Genomic DNA, 16,446 nt, shown 5'->3' on the forward strand with positions numbered 1-16,446 from the left:
AAATATATATATATATATATAATTATTTATTTCTCTCTCTATATATATAGTAAGTTATGAAAATTGAATATATATATATATATATATATATATATATATAGTAAGTTATGAACATTTAAAATTAAAATGTTTAAATTCGACGTCATTTCACGCGGTTAATGGTAGCCGAATGGATTAGGTCTTCGCTAAACCGAGCCAGAGATATCTCGTGATGCGGGGTTCGAATCGTTCGACTGGTATTAATCGTGACACCCTGCACTGAAGATTCCCGAAAGGATGAAACACTAGTGTCTGTTGGTATTTAATGATTATTATAGTAAAAAAATAATTATATATATATATAATAATTATTCATTGACACCTACAGACACTAATTTTGTTTCACGCTTACGCAATAATTTGTGTAGATATAACAATTCCTACCGGTCATGAGATTCGAACACAGCCAGGGAGGCACCTTTTGTTTCATTTTCTGAGCGTCTACCTCAGTGCCACTAAATAATTGCAATGGGAATGAGGAGAATTACGAACTATTAAACGTCGAATTCGGGCGAATACATTTTGACAATCTAGAATGTTCGCACGAACACTCTTGACTAGACGCATATATATATATATATATATATATATATATATATATATATATGCTACACTAGACTAGACGCATAACACACACACACACACTCATATATGTATATGTATATGTGTGTGTGCGTGCGCGTGTGTATGTGGTGTGTGTGTATATAGTAAGATACAAATTTCTACATGGATGGAAAGCAGAATTCTCTGTGTAGCTTAATTGACATAATATATTTTCAGAACTTACTACTTACCTCTAGTCATACGTACAACACTGGTGAAGAGCATACTGATAATAAATGTATAAAATATCTTTATATAATATTTCTATATGGTTTTGTATCGTGCCGAGGCAGATTTAGAAACAAATAGTCGGATATTTGCCGTGCATGACTTACCGAAGAAGGGACCGGAGGGTGAAGCTCAGTCGAGCAAAGACCATGAGTTCTATCTATCTATCTCTCTCTATCTCTATCTTTATCTATCTATCTATCTATATATCAATCTATCTACCTATCTCCACCTTTTTCTCACTCCCTTTCTCTCTCTCTTTCTCTCTCTAAATATATATATATATATATATATATATATATATATCTTTGTGTAAACAAATCGAGCTTAGAAATTTGGAAGATAGCAACACATCTTTACTTCACTACTCAAACGGCAGTAGCCGTATAGCGTAATGGCTTCAATCCTTGACTGCCGTTTGAGCGATCGTGTTTCGATCCTGGCTTGTGGTAGTTGCCTGTCTAGCCAAACTGATGAGCTGTGATACAGCGAAACAGTACTGCATGTGGATGACTATATATACATACACACACACACACACACACACACACACACATATATATATATATACACACACACATATATATATGAGGTCGCATCATCTCAAATTCGCCGATTGACATCATTAGTTGATAAGAGGCTATTCAAAGTGATTTGGGATTTTGAAGCATGGGAGTTATGTTGATAAAAAATATTTCCTTATACAAAATAATGTGACATTCGTTCTTTATTTTTAATGTTACTTGACATTTTCTTTATTTCATATAAATAGAAGAATGAATTTTAAATATATTTTATTACCCAAAATATACATTTTAGACACTCCCAATAAAGTGATACATACTTAAAATTACCAAGAAATACAAAAAAATTAGCATAACTTTCCAAATATTTACTCAAATTCCACAAAAAAAAATCAGGGAAAGAAGACTCCTTGGTGGGCTTTTCTAGTGTACCAAATTTCACTTCTCTGCGTTTCATAGCAATTTCCAAATTAAAAAAAAAGTATTGACCTGCAATAAAGCTATACACCGGGTTTATATATATACTAGCAAAAGTACCCGTCGTTGACTGGGTTCAAAAACAGCCTACAGAAAATGGACTCTGATTTATGAAAGAATGATAGGTTATGAAAATGAAAGGGTTGTAAAGAGTTAGCTTCGAATTTGGGGGTATCAAAACCAAAGCAAAATATGATGAAAGCAAAAATATAATAGATAAACCCCCATAATATATTATACCATACCTGTTCACACGGAAACACTTATCACAATATTCTGTGGATCTATATTAAAAAACCTTGTTAAACTTTGTGACATATTTCCATTCTATGGAGGTCAGGCGCGAAAGAACACCCTATAATTTTATTATACCATATTTCTTAAAACGAAACATAATTATCAAAGTATACTTACGCAGATAGATATGAAAAGCCTTTATTAAAGTCTGTGACTATTTCCATTCTATGGAGGCCAGGCGCGAACACATACCCCACAATTTTATTATACCATCCCTTTTTAAGTTAAAACATACTAATCAAAGTATTCTTATGTACATCTATATCAAAATCACTCGTAAACGTTTTTTTTTTTTCAATTTTTCAATTTTTTATTTCCATACTTTGTGGACCAAGTGGGAACGCAGACCCCTCGATTTTAATGAACCATCGTTCTGCCAGATCAAACATACCCATTCCTGTGTCTCGATACATCTTCTATCATTATATGTAATCAGTTTTTTTTTAAATAGTCAACCATATAGGAGCCTATTCGTGACGACACACACACACACACACAGAACTTAAGCTTTATATTATATTATATATATATATATATTTATTTATTAACTATTATTATTATTATTATTATTATTATTATTATTATTATTATTATTATTATTACCATCTGTTTTCACGTCTAGAGACTCCTCACTTTCTTTCGTGATTACTGGAATGTGGGGAAGGGAGTTTTCCTTTTTTCTTACGTGCGTTATATAAACTGCAGCGCGAAAGAGATCCAGTGGAAATAGCCATTGGTTTGTTTTCACCTTAACAGGGACACGGAGGATAAGCGCCTTGTACGCTGGAAGGATTTAAACGGAAGTGTCAAAATGAGAATTGCAAAGAGGCACCGGGGAACTGCAGCAGAAAGAGAAGGAATCATTTACCAAATCAATCAGGAGTGGGGAACAAGAGTCGACTTAAAGATGAAGAATTAACAATAAAAGGGAATAAAGAAACAAAGAAATTGTAAAATATAAAAAAGAGGAGGAAAAGAAAAGAAAACTGATTTATTCTATTGTTTTATGGCATATCAACATATTACAAATGACGGAAAAAGGATGTTTTCCCAGAGTTAACAATAATGTATGTAGGTATGTATGTATCTATCTATCTCTGTATATATATATATATATATATATATATATATATATATATATATATATATATATATATATTAAGGGAGAAAACGGTTTATTTCTTCCTTACCTCCATTTGAATCGTTAGTTGAAAATTGAAGATAATTACGTATATAAATGAATACGGTTGGAAAGCTGAAAATAACGCATTTCTTTTAAATCTAAACAAATTTATTTGCTTATATCAATTTCAATTTTGCGCGGCTGGTGCGACACTCCTGCTGATGACTGTTTTTATTTTATTTTAAATATCATCTGGCTACTACTACCACTCTAGCACGCAGAATTCCACCATGCGGTCAAAAAAAAAAAGGAAAGAAACAGACACTTCATTGACAAAGATGTTTAACATCGAAATACATCTGATATAAGCAAATAAATTTGTTTCTATTTAAAAAAAATGTTTTGGTTTCAGCTTCCCTTACGTATTCATTTATATACGTAATTATCTTCAATATATATATATATATATATATATATATATATATATATATATATATATATATATATAATCTTATTTATAATATTTCGAATTTTACTGGGTTTATATAATTGAAAATTCGGTAATCGTTCATATACCAATAACGTTTAAGTCAAAATTAGATGACAGACTGTAAGCTACAAAATTATCATAGTTCATAATCGAGCATTCATATATTGTTTTAACAAAACCAAGACATCAAGGAATAGATTAATAGCAACAATTTCATAATTAGTTACAATTGTTTCAAGACTATTCGGACAAATTCAAACATTATGTCGTTTGAAAATTTTCACACGGACTGCCTTTCGTCAGACGTATAGAATAAATACACTTTAACAATCAACAGAATGGAGTCCATTTTCCTAATGTAGAAAAAACATGGGAAAAAATTTTACCTGCATCACATACTTCTTTTTTGTAAGATGTTTAAAAAAAAAACTTTGGTAGGATGAGATGCAGGTAAAATGTTCTCCCATGTATATATATATGTTTTAAAAATAATAAATAAATAAAAATGTTATATACGTCCAAACAAATTAAAAGGGTGACTTTCTAAGTAAATAAAAAAAATGAGCTTCGAGACGGAGCCAATATTGAAAAAAAAAACAACAATAACAATATATATATATATATATATATATGCAGGTATATATATATATATATATATATATATATATATATATATATATATATATATATATATATATACCTGCATTAGATATAGTTTTAGGTACCTGCATTAGATATATGTTTGGAAAATGTTTTGTTGTTTTTATTTATTCTTTTTTAATTTTTGATGTAGTTTGTATTAATGACATTCCTTGTTTGTTAAGAGTGTTGCAAATTATTGTATTATTGGCGTGAGTGGGTGGACAAAGATGACTGAAACCAACACATTTTTTTAAAATAGAAACAAATTTATTTGCTTATATATTTCCTGCATTCAAGTTCTGTCTTTTAATATAGATTTATTGATAAAAAATAAATTGTGGAATCCGTTAAGTTGTTTAATTGTGTATGAGTTTGTAACGAGTGTCGAATCAAGAAGTCTTGAATTTGATGAGTTTAGCTTGTTTTTAAGTTAAAGGAATGATCATATTCTAATAAATAAGAGAATAATGGATTCAAAGAATTGTTATTTTTATAGCACTTTTGATTTGTATGACCCTTTTCTTTAGGATCTATCAAATTTCGCCAACGTCTATCTAATGGCAATAGCTACATGAGACAGTATATATATATATATATATATATATATATATATATATATATGTTTTAAAAATAATAAATAAATAAAAATGTTATATACGTCCAAACAAATTAAAAGGGTGACTTTCTAAGTAAATAAAAAAAATGAGCTTCGAGACGGAGCCAATATAGAAAAAAAAACAACAATAACAATATATATATATATATATATATATATATATATATATATATATGCAGGTATATATATATATATATATATATATATATATATATATATATATATATACCTGCATTAGATATAGTTTTAGGTACCTGCATTAGATATATGTTTGGAAAATGTTTTGTTGTTTTTATTTATTCTTTTTTAATTTTTGATGTAGTTTGTATTAATGACATTCCTTGTTTGTTAAGAGTGTTGCAAATTATTGTATTATTGGCGTGAGTGGGTGGACAAAGATGACTGTTTATAAGAGAAGTGTATAGTGTACAGTGTATATGATTTTTACTTGATTTTTCTGGAAATTATCTGTATGACTTTATTTTTAGTATTCAACATAAAAAATGTTGGCTATTTGAATGTTTTCAAAATTGTTGTAATGTATTTGCCCTCTTCGTTTATAGGTCTTGAACAATAGATTCACACGTAGAAAGAAACCGATTATCATGCCTGTTTGTAGTTTGTTATTGTAGTAGAAAAGAAAATTACTCACTCAATGTCATAAAAGTTATACACTCTTTCAATGGTAGCGCCTTTTTTTCGTTCTAAGAAAATCAAAAACAAAAAACAACCATTTCACATTACAAACACCATAATTATATTTTACAGATTGTACATTTATTTCTGCAAATCAATAATCCCGAGCAAGTCTGGAAATAAACACTAAATGTTGATGAACGTACGAATAATTTTTGGTTTGTTTGTTTTTTATTTTTATTTCTCCATATATATATATATATATATATATATATATATATATATATATATATATATATATATATGTGTGTGTGTGTGTGTGTGTGCGTATGTGTGTGTCTATATTTATGTGCGTGTGTTATTATTATTATTAATTATTATCATTATTATTATTTTAATATGTGAGATGATATAATTATTTTAAACAACGGCTCAGCGTCAACAAAACGGAACTCCAAGACTTGAGGTTCGCTCTTATTTGGGTTCACCGGGTGAGTATATCTTAACTCAGGATTCGAACCCCAAATCTCTTGCATGCGAAGCAGAATGCACTGCCACCTGAGCATCGGCCTCACACAGAAAAAAAGTATATTACCTAACCACGGCGAAATCCGACGATGGAATGTATCTACTTAGTCTCAGGCAGGGGTCTAATCACCCAACCGCTGAGGATAATTTGATTTTTCACAAGTAGGATTTTTTGTATATATATATACAAAACATACTCTCTATCGTCCTCTCTCTTTCTCTCTCTTTCTTCCATTTTTAAAATCTGTTTCATTTTACAGAGACAGACAGAGACAGACAGGTAAGATGAACAAACAGAGAGACAGAGGAATATATAGATAACATAATGGTCTACGCATGCGAGCTTAGGTGACCGACTTTCTATTTCAACTTTCAAGTGCTCAACAATAAGGACCGAGTTTCTTAAAGGGCTGACATATTTATTACAACTAGCAGGACCTGTGGAAATTCCACAGGGGACTCATTTATATGTAATATATTGATGTTGACATGCTGTAGATATTCAGTGTAAATGGAAACGCTCTGATATTATTGTAGCTTTTTTTAAAATAAAAACTGCAAAAGCATTTATTTAAGCTAGCACGATCGCCCAGCAAAGCCCGGTCGTAAAGTACGCTTAAATATGATATTTTAATTCTTGCAGATTTCTTATATATTATTATAGAGTTAATGTTCTATCGATTTTTATATGTTATAAAGTTGCCATTTCAAAAATAAAAACATCCATCCATATTACTTGGGTGCATTAGCTTGAATGGAAACCTAAATAAAAAAACTTATTTTATATATATATATATATATATATATATATATATATATATATATATATATATATATATATATATATATATATATATATATATAACTTGAGTTCCTTCAGCCATGATCGAAACCGAAACCCAAACTTATGAAAAATTTCTGATAAAATTATTTATAAAAAAATTAGATTACTAGAGTGTCATCAGTTATAACCAACACTTATGGAGAATTCTTGATAAAATGATTTATTAAAAAAAAAAAAAATGATTACTTAAGCGGCATCAGCTATAATCTAAAACGAAACCAAAACTTATTTCTTATTTCATAACAATTAAACGCCCCGGATGTAAGCGTGATACAGAAAATAGCAGACACGCTATCGTATTAATATATATATATATATATATATATATATATATATATATATATATATATATATACAAGCCTATTAATGTTTTAGGGGATTGTGTATTGATATTCATATTAAAAACATTTTTTTCTATTTAGTGAAAAAGAAAATACATCTTTGTAATAAATGGGTCGTGGAATTGCATTCATCTGCAAAAGATCTAGCGAATTTGCATATTTTTAAACATTCATTTGAATAAATTCCCTATTGTTTTTCGGTTTTCGTATGGGATGATCATATTTAGTTATCTATTATGTGTAATTATATTTATGCAGATATTCTACATGATTTATACTTGCATAATATTTACGTAAACACATTATAGTAAACACACACCTCTTTCTATATCTATTTATGTATTCGTATATATATTTGTTTAAAAAATCGCCTACCGAACTCCTCTGTCAGTTTTCTGTCTACATAAATAAAACTTAATATATAAGGTATTCGAATTCATGCAAAACATTACATTTGGGTTTTACCTGGGGAAAATCGTGTGCAAAATTGTGAAAATAAAAAAAAATCGAATTTGCCTGGTGAAGGTCGAACGACGGCATTACTAATATTCATGCGGCACGTGATAGTTATCGATTTATGTTTTAATTTTTCGCCTTACAGCAAACATGTCTTCATTGCTCAGGCAATCATTTAAAAGGAACAAATAAATCGTTAACTAAACGTTTTGATTTCGATTCTTGGTAGTGACACACGAGTCATTTTTAAAAACTTGTTAAATCATTACTATATATTGGGTCCTTTATTGGACCCAATATATAGTAATGATTTAACAAGTATAATAATAAATGCGTAATCGTCATTAATGAAAATATCATAATTTAGTGTATCTTACGACCGGACAATGCCGGGCGGTTTGCTACTATATATATATATATATATATATATATATATATATATATATATATATATATATATAAAAGTGAGGACACTTCAAAGGCTATATACTCAAGGCATTGTTTTTATCTATAGACTTGGAATTTGGTATATAGGGATACAACGAAAACTTCTTAATCGGTTTTCCTTCGGAACAAAAGGCTGCTAAGGAGTCAAAATGTGCAAATTAGTATGTGGAGGCAGTCGGATATTTATCTATCTGTCCACTGTTTCACGTCTGCGCATGCGCGGGCAAGAAACCTGACAGCTTATTAGTGTTAAGAATAAGGTTGTTTTTTTTAGCACTTCGTGTATTCGTGTAAAGCTGGTGTAATGGTTATCGTATTTGACTAAATGTCTTTAGGTTTTGATTTCGATCTAAGCTCGAGTGTTTTGTTTTTACCCACTAGAAGTCAACTGTTTAATAAAATAAAACATAATACTCACAAGCACATGCCTCAATTTCTGTATTAATTAAAATATATTATTTATGCGTATTTTACGACCCGGTAACGCCGAGTACATCTTCTAATATATATATATATATATAAGGACAAGTAGTTGATAAACCTGTAAAAAACATTTTTAAAAAAGAGTTAAAAATATGTTTAATTTTAAAAAGGAAGCACAAAATAAGTGGATAGTTCTTAATCTGAGGAATAAATATATATATATATATATATATATATATATATATTATATTATATATATATAATGATACATATTAGATATAGATGCATATATATTTCTAATATATATATATATATATATATATATATATATATATATATATATATATATATATATATATATATATATATATATATATATATATGGCAGAGAGAGGAAAAGAGAGAGAGAGAAGAGGTAGAGATAGGTAAATAGAGTTATAAATATAAGAACGACGAAATTGAATTCCAATAACGCATTTTTTTTAGTCTAAACTACTTGAAATATGATTAAAGCCGATGTGCCTTATACGCGAACTGAATATTCCTCGTTCTGCTGACCAGTCGTGGCAAGCTGGCAAGACCATTCGTGTCAGTGCCAGTATCAAATTGTCCAGCAGTGTAAGATTATCGAGATTACATCTTCGCAAGACATACCCAACAGCAAAAGCCGCCAATGCACCTCCAGTTCACTCTTGATCCAATTCACACATTTCTGCCTCAGCATTGACCACACGATCGAAGAAAACTCCATTGCTTTCTAACATTTGACATTCGAACTTCTTGGAACTTTCCAGCCACGACATTTTATGAATGTCAATCGGTGCACTTAACATTCGTTTTATAAGAATCCAAACTTTTTTCAAAACTGTTATTGGAAATTGATTATATTAGTTTGATAACATTTTTCGGTGTTTAAATTTCTATTTTTTTAGGTTTCCAGTGTTACCAAGGGAAATTACACCGAACTTTCAAGAGCCATCTATCTAAATTATTGTTAATAAAAAACTGTTATAGCCAAGATTGTCTGATTCTTGTGACTTCCGATTTCTGCTTCACAGATAGGACGACGGTTACAAGCAAAATATGGTTCTTCTTTGATTAATGATCATCAGAACGGTAACAAGCAAAATATGGTTCTTTTTTATTAATGATTATAATCCTTTCTTATCAGAAAGACCCTCTTCCTTTAGGATAACATGGATTTCTTGTCCGCTAACCAAACGGAAACTGGAAATCGAAAAGAGCAAATTATCTTGAAACCAATATTTCTTTTGCAAGAAAAAAGTATTCCTTCTTTTGAAAAGGAATTGCCATTATGTAGTACACATTATTAAACAAAATGGCGTATTGACGAATGCGTTTCTTTTTCTAGTTTGAAAGTAATTTTCAATAATTATTTTTGATCTTTTCTGCCCACGGTTTTTCTAATCACCTCAACAGTCTGTCGCACGTATTCGTCTCCGTAACACGCCTTATACCAACTCAGCCCTTTGTTCTATCCACGGTTCCTTTTATGCATCTCGTATAGTCTCATTTGTATGGAGACGGCGAGTGTTTGTGTGATCATTAAGCATAAAAGCAACTACGAGTCGCCATTTTTCCCTTTTTCGTTTTGTCAAGCGACCAACACCTACAACACACACACACACCCGCGCACACACACACACACACACACACACACACACACACACACACACGCTATCCTTGTAAGTTACGATTTTCCCTACATTCTTTAATCATTTCTTTCTTTATTTATTAAAAATACTTCTACCAATGTAATTCTTTTAAAAACTGTTGTCTTCTTACCGGAACAATAATTATCAGCTAAATATTCTTCGTATAAATAACACGAATGCCAATCTCTGAAATATATTTATTTTTTTAAAAAATATACAGTTTTAATAAACAGAATAAAATAAGTCAATTTTTGGAATAATTCATTAAAAAATTTCCCAAGTGGAAATATTTACTTTATCTTAGCAGCATCAGATTAATGCTATCTTTTCTGATGTCTTTTTTATACGTGTGATGGGTGATAACGTACGTACGATCATAAAGTGTTTTAGTGTTTTATTATATGAATTCATACTACTACATAGTAGAAATTTTAGATGTTATACTTTGAATGTTGCGATCTCCGACTTTTTTTTTAATTCGATAATCTTTATGTTAAACTTGGCAGTCCATACAGAATTACAAGGTGAACCCTTTATTTAATTCACAGATTGTAATTGATGTGTCGGCCATTGCATGATGCTAAATTAGTAATCTAATTAGACAATGGCGTTCTGCATCTAGTTTTGTGTGCTGCAGAATCTGCTATAACCATAGAGTTCGTAGTTGGAGTTGGATCTCCCGATGCAGGCCTGGTCGAATGATAATTACCAGAGTCCTCCTCTCGGCGGTATAGACAAAGTTTGACGAAAAGGCCAGTCAGTACGACCGGAACCAACGCAGCTGCAGGAGTTGTTATGAAGGTGTTGCGGTGTTTTACCATCCGCCAATCAGGACTCCAAACCATATTTTTTTCAGGGTTAACTCCCTTGGCCTCTGCCTTTCTCAAGTCATTTACAAGGAAGTGGAGCTATTTGGACATTGCTATTGAAATTTTGAAAATAAAGAAGAAAATATAGTTTATTAATAAAAAAAATCACAGTTCTTTCAGTACTATGTCGTATATTGTTGCTATTATTTAAAATAAAAAATGGCGGCGAACACTAATATACGCGAGGCGTTCCAAATTCCAGTTTTTATTTATGAATAAGAAAGGATTACTAATTGCATTGCTGTGATAACCGAACTTCTGCATTCATAACTCGAAAGTTTTATCTCTCTGTTTCAAGTGTTGACGTTGTGGAACTCTAATAAAGAGATGTCTATCATGGGCGTACGTCAGAAGCAGAGATGCGTCATTGGATTACTAGTAAAGTTGCATGGAGAGTGGTGGGTGCTTTGTAATAAAACAAATTCTGGAGCACAAAAGACTGCTACTCTCGTCTTACTAGCTCTTCAACTTTTTGGATGAAAATAGGTTGTACTTTTCAAAGGACATTGGAGTCTCTCTCTCTCTCTCTCTCTCTCTTTCTTTCTCTCTCTCTCTCTCTATATATATATATATATACTGGATTGTTTTTGGTTAACTATTCTAATTGTTATCTTTTTATGATATTCTAATTGTTATCTTTTTATGATATTTAATTGTTATCTTTTTTATGCGTATTTTATTTTATTCAAATTAAAACAACGTTTCTATCGAGCTCTCATTCTTGATATTATTCTCGCGCAGTTCAAACATTTCAAAATAAAACCGCCAGATACAACGCGGACTCTATACAAACAGACTTCTTGCTTCAAATTTACATAGCAAGGAAAAAAAAAGAAACAAAACACACTGAAGATGGAGTTTACCTCCGAAATATATTTGTGATAAATTTCAAACAAGTAAAATATTTGTTTATTTTCTTAATATAACGTTGTGATTTGGTTTCAAGCACACTTGATGCGTATTTTATTATATATATATATATATATATATATATATATTTATATATATATATATTTATATATATATATATATTTATATATATATATATATATATACAGCCTTTGAGACTTTACACGACCGGTCGCCACAGTCGATTGAAAATTTCTTGGGGCGACTAAAAGTCATAAATCACTCGCCCGACAGTCGATAAAATTTCTTTAAATAAAGAAACGGGAAAAACTCATTTACTTTACGACCCTAAAATATGCGGTGACTTAGAATGACCGATGTCTCATCATTTGTGAATTCTTTCATCTCTAGCTGTAAGACCGTTGGAATATCGTATTGAAAAAAGTATGGTCACGCTGAAGGTTAACAAGAGGTAAAATTTACACATTCGGCGTCTAGTCAAAATGTCGCCTTAATTTAGCTCTTTGTTTTTTAAATTCATTTGGAAAAAAATTCTTCGACGATACAACTACATACACTTCATGCTTACAAAAGTAAAGACGAACATTTGAGAGAGGAAAAAAACGCATCGTTCCGTAAAGCACGCCTCGAAAATTAAATTATACACCAAGTAAGTAACCAGTTTTCGCTTCATTTTTGTTTCTTCGTAAACAAACATTATTTATTCCAGGGACGATAGAAATGTATCAGGATATAAACAAATCTGGACATGAATTATAAAAAATGTAAAAAACATAAAAATATCAAGACGGCTGATTTTTAGTAACATGTTATACATGATATAATATTTCAACTTGCCTTGTAAAAATATAAAAATAAAGAATACATGTATAAAAACCATTATTGTTTCATTAACAAAGCTATTTAATTACTAGGTTAATCTATATAAATTTCGCTTAAATTTTAAATGCTATATGATGCTAAATGTCCATTTTTATTATGATCTCGCTTCGAGTTTTGTTAAGTAATTATTGTAAGTAACTATTTCTGATTCTTTTGAGCTGCTGGGATGATTGTGTGTTTCAGAATATTTTTCAATTAGAGATTTCATATTGAAATATTTTAATGAAAAAATGAATCTCTAATATTTGTTTTGCATTTTAAAATATATTTATTTCAAGGGTGTGATTTTACATTATGTTTTCTTTGTGTATAAATTTAGATATATTCGTTTTCTAACGGTACCAATAAAAACAGTCTTGAATTATTTATATTTCAATTGTCATTTTGATACTACGTATCAGCATCCGAAGAAATGATTCTTATTTCTATGGAACAATAATATGAATGATGCTATATAAAGAAACTGGTGTTGTATTTTAACGTTTTGTTGAATATTTACTGAAATGTTTGTAGTAATAAAATATTTGATTTACAATAGTTAAACAAATATTTTCTTGCTAGATTATACACACGGAAATTTCTTGAATTGTTATAAAATTATTTACTATTATTGACTGCAACAAAGACATAAAGTCGGACGAGTAAAAATATTTTGGGGCGACTAAATTTTCCCTCACACTCGACCGGCGGTCGAGTGATTTTTTTTTCAAATCTCAAAGGATATAATATATATATATATATATATATATATATATATATATATATATATATATATATATATATATATATATTACAGGTGGAATGATATTCAAAAGATTAGAATCATTGATTTCCAACAAGAGTCGTTAATAGTGTTCAATCAAAGAGAGCAAGTTATATATATTTTTTATTTTCTTTATATAAATACAGTCATATCTTGCTACGATGTGCAGACTGTTTCGATCAGAATTGATCTCATAAGGCAAGAAAATAAATATTTAAGGTTTCAGGGCATTTTTATTTTAGCAGAGAAATATATATATATATATATATATATATATATATATATATATATATATATATATATATATATATATATATATATTTGCCATGTTTGACCCGAGGCATCGTCTTAACCTTGCATCGGGTCAGAAATAGCAAATATATTTTTTTCTCCTCTAAAATTAAAAATGCTCTTAAACATTCTTAAATTTTAATTTCTTTCCTGATGAGATCAATTCTGATTATTATTGTACATCGTAACAAGATATGAATATATTTACACAAAGAATTACTATATATTTATATATAGTATTTATATTATATATTTATATATATATACATATACATATATATATATATATAACTATTTAATTTACTCACATAAAATTAATATACGAAAGTATAGATTTATGTGTACTTCAAAAGTGCTCAATACGTAGGTAGAGCTAGTTAGTAATTTATAAAATATATATGGCGATCAAGCTTCACTGAATATTCCGCGTTTCATCCACTCTAGGACTCCTCAGGCTTATGCGCGAATTCTGTGGTTGTTTATCGTTTATATATGTATATATATATATATATATATATATATATATATATATATATATATATATATAACTACTTCATTTAATCAAATAAATTAATATACGAAAGTATTTACTTCAAAAGTGCTCAATACGTACGTAGAGCTAGTTAGTAATATATAAATTTTATAAATTACTATATATATGTATACTAGGCACCGCCAAAATTGGGGGGGCAGGTCAGTACTTTTTGACGGACCGTCTTTTTAAAAATCTACCAAAAATCAGGTAATTATCCGATCAATACGAAATTTTCAGCGATTATTAGGAGAAGAATGAACTTTATAACAGTGTACTTATTTTTCATAAACGATATTTATATATATATATTTTTTTGCTTACAACCCCCCCCTTGTTTTGAAGTGGGAACAAATATGCTTAAAATAATCATCTGAAACTGAACAAAACATATTGTGTTGTTGTAAGGGACAGAATTATAGATTAAAAAAAAAAAAAAAAAAAAAAAATTGTTTGCATACCTTATTTTGACGTCTGAATATCAGAACTTCGATTGTGTTTAATTATCCCGCTTTTGAGTTTTGAAGTGTGAAATTCGGTGAATATGTTAAGTAAAATAATTAATTTAAGTTAAGCAAAACAAAAAAAAAATTTTTTTAATATTTATACGAAAAAAGCCATTTTAAAATTTTTGATAAATAAATTAACAATTTTTTTTTAGCGAGCCGAATAATGCATGGCCATTATTAAACAGGGCATGCTTTGAATAATTGATATAAAAAAAAAAAATTCCATAAATGTTGTGCCCTTTGTGTTAAAAATAGCATCATTTTTTTCGATCCCGTTTGAAAACGTTTGCCGCCTTTCGACTACGGTGGACCAAACGCGCTGAAATAATTTTTTTTTATTCTGCTTTAAATTGCCCCCCCCCCATTTTGGGGAGTCTGGCCCCCACACACATATACATTAAAAACCAAACTCATACAAATGGTCACCCATCTGGTACTGGCCAGCCTCAGCTTTATAATACATTGAAATTTTCGTCACTGAAAAATAAGTTTTTTTGGCCTGTTTGGTCTTCCATAATTTTCTTCTTATAATCCGCAAACGTAAACAGAGTCGATCTCGACTCTACATGAACGCGAAATATCTGGTTACCTATATGAATAAGTGGAATTATTTGAAATTCAGGTACTTATATTATAATATTTTTGCATATTCTCTTAGAAAATCATCCTAAATCTTAGTTAGACAATAAATAAATAAATTAATTATTTCAAAAACCTTTTTTTTTAAATATTTAAGTACGTTTTTTGTGCAAGACAAAAAATGTCAATTGTTAACTTTTTGGGAAAATTTAACATTTAAAATTTAATTAAAAATAGTAGAAAAAGTTTTACATTATTCTGTTTTCTATATGATAAAATTCAGGGTTTTATCTTTCTGGAAAAAAAAAGTTACTCAGAAATAATGGATTTTAATAAATGTAATTTCGTTTTAAAAAACAACAACAACTTCATTTTGCGGCCATTTTTGGCGGTGCCTAATGTATACATATACACTCATACACACACACACACATATATATATATATTATATACATATATATTATATTATATATACACATACATACATACACCCTCACCATGTGTATAAAGAGAAAGAGAGAAGGAGAGAGATAGAGAAAGTGAGAGAGAGAGATAGAGAGAGAGAGGGTAATTTATTATTTAATCTAAAAACACTCTTGCTAGCAAAATCCCTAAAATGATCTCAAAGTGCGTGTGTGATTTATTGCCATTTGACCCAGACACTTGTTTGTTTTTTTTGTTTTTTTTTCTGAACTTTTCTGACCTCCAACCTTGTTGGTCGCTTGACACTTGCCCTTTTCAATTTTCACCCACCTACAATA

This window comes from Euprymna scolopes, chromosome 13 (assembly GCF_053919585.1).
Source record: "Euprymna scolopes isolate OS-2025 chromosome 13, ASM5391958v1, whole genome shotgun sequence".
Classification (NCBI taxonomy): Eukaryota; Metazoa; Mollusca; class Cephalopoda; order Sepiida; family Sepiolidae; genus Euprymna; species Euprymna scolopes.